General features: G+C 54.5%; 1 long non-coding RNA gene across 1 annotated transcript; it reads right to left on the bottom strand.

The window, feature by feature from the left end:
- Positions 1-9985: 9985 nt before the first annotated feature.
- LOC138690690 (uncharacterized) lies at positions 9986-12360 on the bottom strand. The gene is made up of 2 exons (XR_011329446.1): positions 11737-12360; positions 9986-10684 (listed from the first exon to the last, which is right to left on the bottom strand). It is a non-coding gene; the product is annotated as an uncharacterized lncRNA (long non-coding RNA).
- Between the last annotated feature and the right edge of the window lie 2624 nt (positions 12361-14984).

Genomic DNA, 14984 nt, shown 5'->3' with positions numbered 1-14984 from the left:
GCTGCTGGTGGGTTTGCCCTTTAAATGACGGGGAAATAGCACAGACTTTATAATTCAACTTCCAAACTGCTGCATTTCTCTTGTGCTGGCAGGATTTACAGCTCCGTGTCCACCCCCAGCTCCCACCAGGCGGGTTTCTCCTCTACGCGTCTCATTTGGGCATCGAGGAGCTGTTTTAACCAGCAGGTCCCAAACTAAAGGATCAAACGCTGCTGCCAGCCACCAGCACGGACAGACCTGCTGGGCAGGAGCATGAAGACAGCGGCTCCGGTACCAGAACAGCTGAGGGGGGTCACCACTGTCACCATCCATGTCTATCCAAGGCAAAACCTGGATGCTCAGGGAGCCAGGTCTGTCTGGAGCAGCCGTAACGCAGCTGAGGACGAACACAAAGTCTCCTCGGGGCTGTGGCCTCGTGCAGAACCCTCAGAGCAGCTCAGGCAGAACGTCTGGAGGTCCTGCAAACAGGTCTGAGTCTACCTAAGCTAAGAAAAAAAGCCTCTGCAGGAGGTTTGGTGGCCAGAGTTGGCATAAGAGACCTTCAGCTGAGCCGTGTTGGAGCAAGTGTAAAGGTGCAGGGTGTTTGCAACAGCCCCCTTGAAAATGGGAAGCTAGAGAGGTATTCCAGGGTTTGTCATGCAAAATAAAGCTGTACCTGGAAAATAAACCTCAACAGCAGAAGCCACATTGTACACCCCTGTACCCAGCAGCGCTGCTGCCATGAGAAGGGAGCTCGAGCCTCCACCCAAAATGCACTTACGCAAAGAGTCGTTCCAAGCGGTGGTGGGTTTTACCCCGTTTGGGAAGGAGTAGAGGTTTGCATGTCGCTCAGTGTGCACCCATGTCTGCCCTCCAGCAGCGCCGGTGCTTTCAACCATCCCAAACCCTGCGGGACACCCCTCTGGCACAGGGGCTTTGCCAGGTCTGGCAGCAGGATCCTGCAGGGGAGAGGAAAAAAAGGGACAAAAAGGTGTCTGTCCCGAGACAAGCTGGCCCTGTGCAGGCGGACGTGGTGACCGGGGTGGGGGGTTCGTGGCCCCCATGGAGGTGGCAGGTCCCCCCGTGCCCCGGCTCTGCAGAAGCCTCTCCTGCCCCTCCAGCCACGGGCTGCTGCTGCCGGACTTACCCCGGGGCAGGATGGATGCGGTCGGATGCTCTGGGGAGCCTGAGGACCGGTTCCTGCTCCTAGATCCGAGCTGAGCATTTCATCCCTGGAGCAAAAATGGGTATGAGAAAGCAAAAAAAATAAGTCATTTACCAAAGGCACCCTGGTGCCACATCCCTGAGATAAATCTTTCTGTACTTATACTCACCACTTTAGGACAGGAGCTGCTCTGGATCCTGCTAGAGGTCTGCATGGGGCACTAAGATGGCCCACAGCCATATGGTAGGACTGAATTTGCAGAGAAGGAGCCCATGGGACAGCTCTTCTGCCCCTCTGACAGTCTCCGGAGCTCGGGGCAGACAGCTGGGGAATAGCCATGCTTTACTTTTTTTTTTTCTGATGCAGCCTGTACACAGAGCAATTGCCAAGAACCCTTTGGCAGTCATTCACCCTCCAAAAAAATTGCATTTTTTTATGGACGTGAAGGACTATTGCCCTTTGACAGTGCTGTAAACACTCAGGTGTCGGTACAGATTAAACAGTCGTGTCCATCTGGCCGTGAGTCTGCCTTGGCAGTACTGGCCCCGGGATGTGGCACTGGACCGGCGAGCAGAAGCCTGAGCATCTTCACCCATCGGAACAGCGCTTGCTCCTCAGCCTGGTCCATTGCGGCTCTCGGAGCTCATCAGTACCACGGTGGCACTCAATTTTTGCCTTAATGGCAGCAAGATCTCATGCATACATACATCTCATCTGGGGTACTTGTGCTCCTCCTAAAGGTCACTGTAACGAATTAGGGGGATTACTTCTCCCTTCAGGCAACATGAAAACTTGGGGAGGCCTCGTGAAACGCATAAAGCTGATTCTGCAGGGAGAGATGAGCATTAAGCAGCGCAAGAAGGCTGTGCCAAATACTAGCAGTGAAATTCATATTTTAATTTCTTTCTGGCACTGTAAAGATGGGGAATTCGGCAGCAGGCTCTCAGGGACCCCGGCTGGTGGTGATTTATGTTGCTGCCTGATGGAGCGGGATTTGCAGAGACAGAGCCGTCGCCTCTCCCCCTTCCTTTCTCCTGCTCAGTGAGGACGTAGTCAGGAAGGATGAGATATTGAAAGCCGTCCAGCTCCGTGTAGTGTCTGCTCAGCTGCTGCCCTGGGCTCGAGTGCTGCTCGACAGCACTGGTGACCATGGAAGGTGCTTGTCGGCAGATGCTCCTCACGACCGCTTCCAGAAATTGCATTATAAAATGTAGTGCAAAGCGCTGTAATGAAAAAAAAGAGTAAAGAGAGCCCTCCAAACACCGCTCTGTCAGCAAATGCCGGCTCCGGAGGCCACCTCCCTGGAGCACGGGAGAAATTTGTGCTGCGGAGCTCAGTGCTGGTGTCTCTGCTGGAGATCGGGGAGCCCCAGGGAGCGGTTGCTGTGCGATGCTCGACGCTGTTATTGGCAGAAGCCACACTTGGTGTGTTACGCCGTCACTGGAGCTGGGTGGCGATGGGGGCTTTGATGTGCTGATCCGGCCGGTGGAGCATCCCTGGTACCAGTGCAGTGCTGGGTACCCTGCCCCAGGGTAGGACTGGGCATCGAGGGCATCCCAGCCCCCTGCCCAAACTGGGGCGTCCCTCAATCCTCTGCCCGCTGGGGTGAGCGGCCTCGGTGCCACCTTCTCCGTTGGTGACAAAGCACCTTCTCCCCACGCCGGGAGGTGGATCCGCTCCCACCGTGTCCTCACTTCGCATGAGCGCTCCTGCGAGCGAGTGTTTTGGCAGGGCTGTGAGCGGCAGTGGCAACTTTTCAGAAAATACTGCAGAGTATTCACATTTTTCACTCCATAATCGCAAATATTCCCCTTGTAAACCACTGGAAAAAGGTTCCTTGAAGCTGACTGCAGATGGAAAGCAAGAGAGCCTCATCGTGGCCATTCAGGTGCATCCTCAAACAATCGGGGGGAAAAAAGGAAAAGCGTCTCCTCCTCCCTCTGCCCTGGGAAGGGGCCCTTTGGATGTGGGATTTCCCTTTCTGCCCCCAAACACCAGCCCTGGCCCCACGGCCGGGGAACCTTGCTGCCACGCTTGGGTCTTGCATCCGTTGCAAGGGGAAAAGAGACAAGGTTCCCCCAAGGACTCGCTTTTCCCGAGCCGTCGGGAAGGGGTGAAACATACCTCTCGTCTCCGGATCGCAGCCGGCACGCTGTCGGCGAGTCACTGCCTGAGCGGCGAGACCGCCTGGGAGGGGTTCGCCCGTAAAAGTTATTAAATCATCGCTCAGCGCCGGGTCTGATGTTTCCATCAGAGATGGCTTTTATCCCTATTTGTGCCAGGGAAGCTGTGCTGCTGCCCACTCCCTTTTCCTTCACTTTCACCTATTTACTCAAAAATCACTGTTTTTTTTTCCCTAAATCCCCAATTCCTGTGCTCAGCCAGGCTTGAGCAGTGAGAGCTCAGATCCCAGAACAGGTTCCTTCCCCAGCGCTGGATGGTCCCCCAGGATTCCTCCTGGGATGTGCCCCAGCATCCAGCTGGCCCCAGGGATGCCTTCTGCCGTGCTGAGTTTCAGATGGATCCCACTGGGTCTCCCCTCGTCTCCTCCAGCCAGCCCTCTGAGGAAGGGCCACGTTTTCCTTTTTCTCTTGGAAAACAAAAACTCGACAGCTTTTTCAAGGCCGTGTTTTCCAGGAGCAGGTCTTGGAGCACCAGAAAGAGCCCCAGGTGCCCAGAGGCTGGTGGCCCATAGCGTAGCACCCCGTGCCCTCCCTTGCCATGTCAGGCTGTAGCATTTTTTCCCCCAAACTCCCTGTTCTTTCAACAGAAAAGAAATAAAACAAAAAATCTGTTAAAATAGCCAAAAAGGTCAATTGAGAGCTATTTCTGCAGCATCCCTGGCCTGAGCATCAGCCAGCGCAAGCCTCCCCCAGAGGGCTGGGGATATCCCGCTGGCAGGTCCCTGGTCCCAGGGCAGGATCTCCACCTCACCCTGCAAGGGCTGAAATTTTTAGTTTTGGGGACATAATTTCAATTGGGTGGAATTTTTTTCTACCAAAAAGTTAAAGCTCACCACAGCCTGGGGGTACAGAGGTTATGCAGCAGCTGTGTTCGCTAGTGGCCAACTTGTGGGGAAACGAGGCGCAGGCAGCCTCGTCACTGCTGATTAGACCGTTGCTCGGTGTATAATTAACCTCACACTAACAAAGTGTGCCACAGCAGCAGTGATGGCAGCGGGTGGCCCTTTCTGTGCCCTTGTTTTCATTCTACCAAGATGGGGTTTCTTTCTTGTATTGGGTTTGTGTGGCAAGGTTTTGGTAGCAGGGGGGCTGCAGGGGTGGCTTCTGTGAGAAGCTGCCAGGAGCTTCCCCCATGTCTGATAGAGGCAATGCCAGCTGGCTCCAAGATGGACCAGGAGTGAGAACATGTGAGAGAACCAACCCTGCAGACCCCCAGGTCAGTGAAGAAGGAGGGGAGGAGGTGCTCCAAATGCCGGAGCAGAGATTCCCCTGCAGCCCGTGGGGAAGACCATGGTGAGGCAGGCTGTCCCCCTGCAGCCCAGGGAGGTCCACGGGGGAGCAGATCTCCACCTGCAGCCTGGGGAGGAGCCCATGGTGGTGGATGGGAGGCTGGGACCCCATGGAGAGAGGAGCCCACACTGGAGCAGGTTTGCTGGCAGGACTTGTGACCCCACGGGGGACCCACACTGGAGCAGTCTGTGTCTGAAGGACTGCAGCCCGAGGAAGGGACCCACACTGGAGCAGTTTATGAAGACTGGGAGCCTGTGGGAAGGACCCACGTTGGAGAAGTTCATGGAGGACTGTCTCCCGTGGGAGGGACCCCACGCTGGAGCAGAGGAAGAGTGTGAGGAGTCCTCCCCCTGAGGAGGAAGGAACGGCAGAGACAAGGTGTGATGAACTGACCACAACCCCCATTCCCCATCCCCCTGTGCTTATCGGGGGGGAGGTGGTAGAGAAATCAGGTGTAAAGTTGAGCCTGGGAAGCAGGGAGGGGTAGGCGGAAAGTGTTTTAAGATTTGGTTTTATTTCTCATTATCCTACTCCAATTTGATTGGTAGTAAGTGAAACTGATTTCCCCCAAGTCAAGTCTGTTTTGCCTGTGACAGTAATTGGTGAGTGATCTCTCCCTGTCTGTATCTCAACCCAGGAGCCCTTCGTTATATTTTCTCTCCCCTGTCCAGCTGAGGAGGGGAGTGATGGAGCAGCTTTGGTGGGCACCTGGCATCCAGCCTGGGTCAGCCCACCACCTTACTTCAGCTTCATTTCAGACGAGGCGTCCGAGACCGTGTCGGTGGTGCTGAGCTCCGCACGGACCCGGCCGCTGGCCCCGAGCACATGGATGCCACCGCGAGTCCTCGCACCCAGAGCCAGCCGTGACGGTGTCTGAGCTTCAGCGCTGAAAGAGGAGAGCTGGTGGGAGAGCAGCGCAGCCGGCAGGGCGGCAGGAGCACCCTTCATCCAGCCCTCCAACAAGATGCTTAATGGCAGGGAATCTGTGCAAACCCCTAAGTTTCCCAGCAAGCACCCAGCTTTCTCCTTTCCAAGGAGGAAATTATTGACAAGAGGCCCGTGGCAGGAAGAAGCGAAGCTCAGAAGAAAAGCTGATGTTTTAAAGGAAGATCTCTGACTTAAAATAGAGTGTGTTCAGCATCCAAGATAATCACAGTGGGCATCAAGGGCCTTAGAGGAGGTTCAGTTGGCGGTTCAACAACCCCATATCCCCCAGACACCAGCAGGACGTGGCAGGGGGATGCCAGGGTGAGCTGGGGTGCATGTCCAGGACCCCCACCCAGCGTGGGAGAGCCACCGCGGCGGAGAAGCCTGCAAGCATCAGCTCTCCCGTGACACAGTGTCAGCAAGGAAAAAAAGCTGTTCAGGTGCGTGCTGCCTCCGGTTTAGGTTCCCAGAGCCCGGCCTTCTGTTTGGTTTCTTGGTTCAGGTTGGGGTTCAATTTGCCCTTACACCATATCGGTTTGGGGGAGCTGTATGGAGGGAGGCTTTATGCAAGTCTTGCCCTCTCACTCTGCCTTCTACTGCAAGCACCTTATTTTGAGCAGAGAATAGCAATATGACAAGCCAGGGACAAGGATAAACCTGTGGTTTTCCAATTATTCCAAGATGCTGGAGCAGGGGAGAGCTCTCACGCTGGGTCCATCCCCCATCTTGGGCATTTAATGCCGCAAAGTTGCTTTAAATACCCCCTCTCCTCTGGGGCGAGTGCCGTCTGCTCTCTGGCGGGGTAGGGGGGATGATGTGCAGGCAGCAGAGGTGTCCCACCGCCCGGCAGGGATCCTCGGCTCGCAAAGGACCGCAAATTTCCCCAAATGGCATCATTGCTCAAAAGCCCCTGCGAATAATCCCCAGCCCGTCCGTGCTCCTTCACAGACGGCTCACGCGAGCGCTTTGCACGCCACCGTTTCGTGCGAGCGCTTTGCACGCGCGTTGTCCCTGCGGCGTTTGCGGTGGGCGTCCCTGCCTGCGGGCCGGGGAGGGCAACGCTGGCTTTGACCCCTCTAAGGACCGTTCAGCCTCCCGAGAGCAAACCCACAGCAGGTTCTGCTGCTTTACGGGGGGGAGCTCAGAGCAGGGCGAGCCGCAGCCCGTGGCATAAAAATCCTCTTTCTATTCACAGCCCTGCCGGGAAGCTTATTAGTCTGTTTTTTCCTGGAATAAATCCGCGGTAGAGCCTGTGGGCTCCGGCATGCGCGGTCCTACAAGTGAGTAGGGAGTAAATGACTCAGTGATGCTCCTGCTGGGCATCATCTTCTTATCCTTCATCACGAGCTGGGTTTTTCCCATGTGGAAACTGGGGCAAAGCGATCAGCAAGAGCCCAGCGAGCCTGGGATGAAGGATGGAGAAGCAGAAAGAGCCGATGTGCCTGGGACAGCCTGTCACTCCTGCTGGTCGATAAACACTCGGCAAATCGATCCAGAGGGAGAGGAAAGTCTGTTAGGTCTGGGGTTTAATGGCCCTATTTTCTCAGCCATGCTGCGATTGCTCCGACCCCAGAGTAATTGCTCCCCCCGCAGCCCCTCCACCTCAGCCTCCTGCCCAGAACCACCCGCGCTTGCTGCAAAACCCATTCCTCGCTCCGGTGCGGGCGGCTCGTACGGATCGGTGGCCGGGCACCGCGTGGGTCGGGCACCCGAGGGCAGAGCATCCCATCTCGGGGGGGATGTGATGGGGTTTGGTACCCGGGCACGGCCTCCACTCCTGCATCCTCTGCTCTGACCGGCACACCCCTACACATCCAACACCCGAATATCCAGAAAACCACTGGGAAGGGAAATATTTTGGAATAACGTTTTGGAAGCGGCTGTGGGGGGAGGCTTCAGGGCATCGTTGGGCGAGCGCAGCAGGAATACGGCCACGGCTCAGAGCGCCGGTGGCGAAGTTTGTCCTCCCGGCCAACGGCATCGAGAGCCGCAGCTCCAAGAGGAGTCTCCAAAGCCAGCGGCTGCTGATGCAAGGGCAGAAGCCAAACAGTGCTCAGAGCTGGTGGCTTTGCATCTGGCTTCTGCTACAAAGGAAGTCATTAGCAGGAATAATCACACAAGAGCAGCAGCACGCTTGGGAGTTGAGCAAGTTTTATCAACCCCAGCGTGCTGGACAGGGGGATGTCTGCCTTCACAGGGAGCAGTAATAGCAAAAAAGGAGATGAATGCAAAAAAGCTCTGTAAAAGGAGAGACCAAGGCTCCAGGTAGCGCTTGGGGAGTCTCCCTCCACAACAGACACCGGGCTGATTTTTTAGAAGAGATTAAATAATTTAGTGCTGGCCTGGCAGGGAAGCAGCGCTGCAATTTTCTAAATATTTCCCCTTGCAGAGCAGTGATAAACTGCCCCAGTTACTGGAGTGGGGAAAGGATTACAGCACTAAGAGCAAGATAAGGTAAATGAAAAGATCCCCTGTGGGATTGCTGGCTGTCCCCATCACTGTGACCCCCTGTACTGGGTTTTTGTGGCAAGGTTTTGGTAGCGGGGGGGGCTACAGGGGTGGCTTCTGTGAGAAGCTGCCAGAAGCTTCCCCCTTGTCCGACAGAGCCAATGCCAGCCGGCTCCAAGATGGACCCGCCGCTGGCCAAGGCTGAGCCCATCAGCGATGGTGGTAGCACCTCTGGGAGAACAGATTTAAGAAAGGGGGAAAAGTTGCTGCACACCAGCAACTTCAGCTGGAGAGAGGAGTGAGAAGATGTGAGAGAAACAACTCTGCAGACCCCCAGGTCAGGAGGAGTTGGAGGGAGGCTCTCCAGGCACTGGAGCAGAGATTCCCCTGCAGCCCGTGGATGCCTGAAGGAGGCTGTGACCCCATGGGAAGCCCGCGATGGAGCAGGCTCCTGGCAGGACCTGTGGATCCGTGGAGAGAGGAGCCCACGCTGGAGCAGGTTTGCTGGCAGGACTCGTGACCCTGCGCTGGAGCCGTCTGTGCCTGAAGGACTGCAGCCTGGGGAAGGGACCGATGCTGGAGCAGCTCGTGAAGAACTGCAGCCCGTGGGAAGGACCCACGTTGGAGAAGTTCATGGAGGACTGTCTCCCGTGGGAGGGACCCCACGCTGGAGCAGGGGAAGAGTGTGAGGAGGAAGGAGCAGCAGAGACAAGGTGTGATGAACTGACCACAACCCTCATTCCCCATCCCCCTGTGCTTATCAGTGGGGAGGAGGTAGAGAAAATCAGGAGTGAAGTTGTGCCCAGGAAGAAGGGAGGAGTGGGGGGAAGGTGTTTTAAGATTCGGTTTTATTTCTCATTACCAATCAAATCGGAGTAGGATAATAAAGTAAACTAATTTCCCCAGGCTGAGTCTGTTTTGCCTGTGATGGTAATTGGTGAGTGATCTCTCCCTGTCCTTATCTCAACCCAGGAGCCCTTTGTTATATTTTCTCTCCCCTGTATCCAGCTGAGGAGGGGAGTGATGGAGCAGCTTTGGTGGGCACCTGGTGTCCAGCCAGGGTCAGCCCACCACAGTCCTTTAAGGAGTGTCACAGTTTAACCCCAGCCAGCAACTAAGCACCATGCAGCCGCTCACTCGCCTCCCCCCAATCCAGTGGGATGGGGGGAAGAATCAGAAAAAAAAAAACCAAACTCATGGGTTGAGACAAGAACAGTTTAATAGAACAGAAAGGAAGGAAATAATAATAATAAAAGAATTGGAATATACAAAACAAGTGATGCACAATGCAGTTACTCACCACTCGCCAACCGATGCCCAGTTAGTTCCTGAGCAGCGATCCACCCCTGCAGGCCAACTCCCCCCAGTTTATATACTGGGAATGACATCCCATTGTATGGAATACCCCTTCAGCCAGTTTGGGTCAGCTGCCCTGGCTGCGTCCCCTCCCAACTTCTTGTGCCCCTCCAGCCTTCTTGCTGGCTGGGCATGAGAAGCTGAAAAATCCTTGGCTTAGTATAAGCACTACTTAGCAACAACGGAAAACATCAGTGTGTTATCAACATTCTTCTCATGCTGAATCCAAACCATAGCACTATACCAGCTACTAGAAAGAAAATTAACTCTATCCCAGCCAAAACCAGGAGTGGGGGCCAGTCCTAGCCCCATTACCTGTTGTCCCATTTGCTCCCCAGCACGGTGGCAGCTCCCCCCCGCGCTGGCCCTGCTGCAGGGTCACAAAACTCCCCCCCACCTGGGCGACATCTGCTCCACGAGGGAGCTGAATAACCCTTATAAAATTAAACGAAAGCACTTAAAGCGTTCCTGGGAGCTTGCAGGAGGGGCTCGGGCCCCCCTGTTCCTTGCCGACTGGGAGGTGGGCACAGTCCCCCCGTGCCACCCCGCGGGGGGACAACGTCAGGAGCCTTCTGAGGACAGGCAAGGAGCGGCAGCCGCTCTGACTCATCAGCCTTGCACAGAAGACTCACAGATGGATGTTAAAGGCATTTAACTTTTAATTTTTTATGGTGTCTGACAGTTTATTTTTTAATTAAGGTTGCGCTCGAGCAGGAAGGGCTGGAGCTGTTGTTTCTACGGCTGCTCTGCCCTGGCAGATGCTCGCGGTTGCGTTTCACCCATCAGGTTTGGGAAAAGGAGCGGGATGGCCTCTGGGGGCACAGCCCTTTCCTATTTATTTTAATAAAAATGCTGAGAGCGACATCTGTAGCAAGTCAATTTTCTAAGAAAAAAGGAGTGAAGAAACTTCTCCAGGCTCCATTGCCTCCAAGATACCAGGTAGGACAAGTCATTAAACCCCACCTTTTACACTTAGAAATGACGTTGCACGCGGTGTATCCCTGGAACAGCCTTTCTATCGCTTCTGTGGGGAAACGGGATGAAAAACCAGCCCAGGGTGCAGCAGCAACTGCAGTCACAGGTGAACGAGCTTTAGCAAATCCGAGCGGTGAATTGTTTGGCCGCCCTAAGCCCTGCTCCTGGCAGCCCGGCGCCAGCCGAGCCAGTACTGCAGGCGAAGCTGCTCCGCATCCCAAATTCCTGGGTACGGCCGAGCCCGAGCCGGTGGGGACCCCCGACCTCACCCCTCCAGTCCAAACCAGCAGCTACTGGGGAAACTCAACTCCTGATGCAGAGGCCGCGGGTTGGATCCAGGCAGAGCCAACCTGACCCTTTTCTGGGAAAGAGAAACCAAAAAGCTCCTGGTTTGGATGGGCTGACACATGGCGGTGGGGCTCGCTGAATCGGTTCCTCCTTGCTTTGCTTTTCACAAGAGCCCTGCTCTCTGCCAGTCACTAAAACCAGGCATAAAAGCGGACTTAATTACGTTAGCAAATGGCTCCCAGGAAATAATTGCCTCTTTTTATGGAAGTGACCTCATTAGGCACCGTTAAATTGGGCAGTAACAGAGACATCTGGTGTCTCTGACATCACTGCACCAGCAAGGGATGGGATGTGACCACGTCCGTGCTGTTATTCCCAGGGTTCAGCCGTGGGTTATTTTTCTGTCCCTACAGTCTGAGCCGAACATGCGTGGCCACGTCTGTGCCGAAAGACACAGAAGTGCCCGGCGCTGGCATAGGCCAGTCTGTGCCAGGGAAATACGGGACCAGTTCCCGGTCCAGGAGACTGTGAGTCCCGCACAGCCCTGCAGCACAGTGGGCTTTAACGAAGGGGAGATGGAAAAACACAGATGAAACCCTGAAGCAGTCAGGGCTGAAAACACATCTAAATCAATAACCAGGCATCACAACATAAATAGAGATAATTAATTACCTCTTACTGCATTATTTATTATTCTAATGATTTGTCATTTTCTATAATGGTTCATCATTTTCTACTTGCTCCCTTCTGCGGTTCTCTGTCCTCGGTGTGGAGTCAACTTCCAGCCCTGGGCAAAAGTCTCACCAGGGAAAAAAAGAGTCCTCCAAAGATGCTGCGAAAGCTCTTTGGTGCCCAGCAGGCCATCCTGTTTCTGACCCGGGGTGAATGAGCAGCCCCTTTTTTTGGTGGGGGGGGGGTGATTGGTGATGGTGCCCAGCCGTGCTGAGCGGCCACCGGGCTCTGCTGCGGCTCTCGCTGCTTCCCACCCCGACCGACACGTGCTACACCTTCACCTCCAAATGGTTCTCGTGGGGGTGAAAAGAGGGGATGCACCTGGGGGGCAGAAAGAGCCCAGGCACCTTCCTTGAAAAATCTGAACCCGTATTTGCAGAAAAAAGTTGTTACCTGGGAAACTGAAGGCAGCGGGATGAGCCGGGGCTGCGGGATGAGCCGAGCCTTGTCCTTGGCTGGAGGTAGGATGCAGCAGCTACAGCAAATCGAGGGTCTTCGTGTGAAAACCACTCTCTTGCTGCCAGCTCCTGCAGCAGCTCAGTAACCTGCAGAAAGTAGAGATGGAAATTAGAGAGCAAAAGCGCCCGTGTATAAGTGTGAGCATGCAGGAAACAAAGCTGGAAGGTGACTCTTGCTTTTCCCCATCTCCCATCGCTGAGGCTGAAATAAGCTGCGATTGTATTTTATCAGAGAAAACTGGCAATATTTGCCATTCTATATGCCTGGCAGCTGCTGTGAGCGGTCCCCTGGGCTGGAAGCACTCTCCTTCCTTAACACAACAAATGCTATTTACTGCATCCATCGCTGGGGACTGCCGGGGAGGGCTGCGGTGCCGCACGCGGCAGCGCTCCGGTCGTGTCGCTTCTCTCGACGATGCTCTGCCCAGCCCCGAGGGAGGTCAATATTTGCTGTTGCCTGACTTGAAGCTGCTCCAGTCTCACCCATCCGCAGCAGGACCAGCCAGCCCCTGCCCATCACGGCCCCACACGGAGCACCCAGCAAGCGGCTCCTGGCTGGGGGGGGGGGGCAAATCCAGGGTGTCCCGAGCTCAGCCCACCTCAGCACCCGCTGCAGAGAGACAGCCTGCAAGGTTACCTTGCTTGGCCGGTCACTCTGCCCTTAAAAAGATACTTTTAAGTTCAACTTCAATGGCAAAAACCTTTTGTAGCCAGCTAGGAATAAAATAGGTGATTTAATTATTATTTTTCTCCAGGTATGTTGAGAACAGGACACAGACGCTGGTGTTGGGGCTGACGGCAGGCCTGAGACGCGCTTTCCAGCTTTCTCTCCTGCTTCTTGCTCCCAAAGGACAGCTTCGGGAGCCGGGTCCCCGGGCAGAGGTGCTGCAGCAGCGGGGAGGTGCCGTACCCCAACCCGCACGGCGAACTAGCAGGTAGCAACACAAAAATGATGCTGAAAAATACCACCAGGCTCAAAGCGTTGTTTTTTTTTCCCCAAGCGGGGCACAACGGCAAGGGTCGTTGGCAATAAAGCCACAGTTTTCCCAGCGAGCTCCATGTCAGCAGCCGGGAAGAAGCTGCGCTGCAAGCGATTGCCATCTAGAGGTTTTTGAGAAATGAGTGGCCTCAACCCCACGAACACAACCCGAGCCCGGGGAAGCACCCGGTCAGGGTGACATGGGTTGGCTCCTTCCAAGGCTGGAGGTGGTCGTGATGCTCCACGAAACCCAGCCCAGGCGCTGGGCTCCGGCTGGGACGGGGCGAGGAGGCTGCGGCGGCAGCGAAGGTGCTGACTTCAGGCTGTGCCGGGTTGGACGGGGAAAAAAAACGGACCGATTCCAGCTGGATTTGGCAGCCGCCCGGGATGGACCCCAAAGGGCCACGAGGAGAAGAGACGAACTGGTCGAAGCGCGGGGTGACACGGCCACAGCCCGTGTGCTCTGTAGCAGGGATGCTTTTGCGCTTGTGCCCGAGCCGTGGACGGCTGGTGGAGCGTAATATCTCTGCCCAGGGCTGGCTTGCGGGCTCTGCTTCATGAGATGGCAAAGATGCTCCAAAAAAGATCAGGTTGCATATCTGCAATCCCCCCCACAAAATGCATCATTTCAATATTGCATCACTTGTAAAGTTTCTTTTGCGACACTGGGGCAAAACTGCATCCGTCCTCCTGCAGTCTGCCTTGCCTCTCGTTCTCAGGTTTTGACGTGCTCTGTGAGAGAAGGGTGTGGGGTTGGTTTGGGTGTTGTTGTTTTTTTTTAAGGTAATTACATTTTACATTTCCCTGCTTCTTGGTCTTCCAGGAGAGCCCCGGGCTGCTCTCCCGGGGCAGCGTCGCGTTTCGTGCCTTCTGCAGACCAATATTTTGTAGCTACATGTAACCCAACAAGGCACCAATTGTTTTCAGAGCGCAAATGAATTTAATAAGGGTCTCAGCAAGTTTTTGAAACCACGGTTGCCTTGTCACACCTCCGGCTCCTTGGGCTGCATTTTCTTATCGATCTGTTCATCGCCTGTGCTGAGAGCTCTGTCCATCACCCGCGCCAGAATCCAGCCCGCAGCACGGAGCGGACACTGATAGCGCTATTTAGGTGATAAATGAGACATGCCCCTCATTCAGCATGTTTATGAAGCATGAAATACTCATTTTTTAAAGCACCGATGTCTAGGAAAGTCAGCAGTCGGTTCCTTTATGTCTCTTGCCATAGGTAGCAGTTGTACTGAGCTGCAGGTGGAAATGCCCTTGCAAACCCAAATGCTGCTGCTAAACTTCGGTGTTTTACTCGAACCTCTTTGGAATAAATGCTGCTTTCCAAAATCCCAAACGCCGGCTGCGGCAGGTGCTCTGCCTCGGAGCAGAGAAGCGCTTGCTTCGAAGGTGCTTACCCAGCGAAGCACAAATAGCTGCAAGTCAAGATGAGGTTCGTGTCGCTGCCGCCTCTGCCCGGAGGGATGCGGGGACCCAGCAGAGGTGCTGGGAGAAAACTGGGGGTGGGAGAGGAGCCTGCGGCTCGCAGAGGAAACCCAAAATGGAAACCGGAAAAATTGGCAATTTGGGCATTTTTTAGAAGTACAGCAAAGCTGGAAGAAAGGGAAGGGAGGTTCAGAGGAGGAGCAGAAATGATGGGAAGCCAGAGGAATACCTAAGTACGAGATAAATAATAAGAGGAGATCAGGCAGCCGCCGGTAACAGTGCTCTGAATTAGCCAGAAACTCCTTGTTTGGGAAGCGTAGCCACTTTTTATATCATCTCTCACCAGGCTGGAGATTTCCTTCTAAATGATGTTTTTCTGTGAAAATCAGGAGGGGAACCAAGAAGGGATTTTTTTTTTTTTTTTTTGCAAAATGTGCTGGGCTGCACCACCCTCCCCTCCCACCCAGGCTGGTTCAAACACACCAACCCCAGGAGCTGCAGACCAACTCGAACACAAGGCACCTTTCCAGGGAAATCACTGCTCCTGGAGGGGTCTCGCCTTAGAGGCTTTAGGAAATTTTACAAGAGAAATTTAAGCTCTCCAGAGAAGTTTGGGATTGGGCTTAAAACCCACCATAATTAAGAAAATAACAATTATTTCAGCACAGCTCTGTGCCTCAAAGATAAACGTTGCTTTCTTTCCCCAATGGCCCCTATGCAAAGGGGGAAAAAAAAAAAGGGAGGATTAATTTAGCCGTGAAAGCTGCTCA

The sequence above is a fragment of the Haliaeetus albicilla genome, chromosome 23, assembly GCF_947461875.1.
Source record: "Haliaeetus albicilla chromosome 23, bHalAlb1.1, whole genome shotgun sequence".
In the NCBI taxonomy this organism is placed as follows: domain Eukaryota; kingdom Metazoa; phylum Chordata; class Aves; order Accipitriformes; family Accipitridae; genus Haliaeetus; species Haliaeetus albicilla.
Note: the sequence above shows the minus strand (reverse complement) of the source record. Positions and strands in the feature narration are given on the sequence as shown.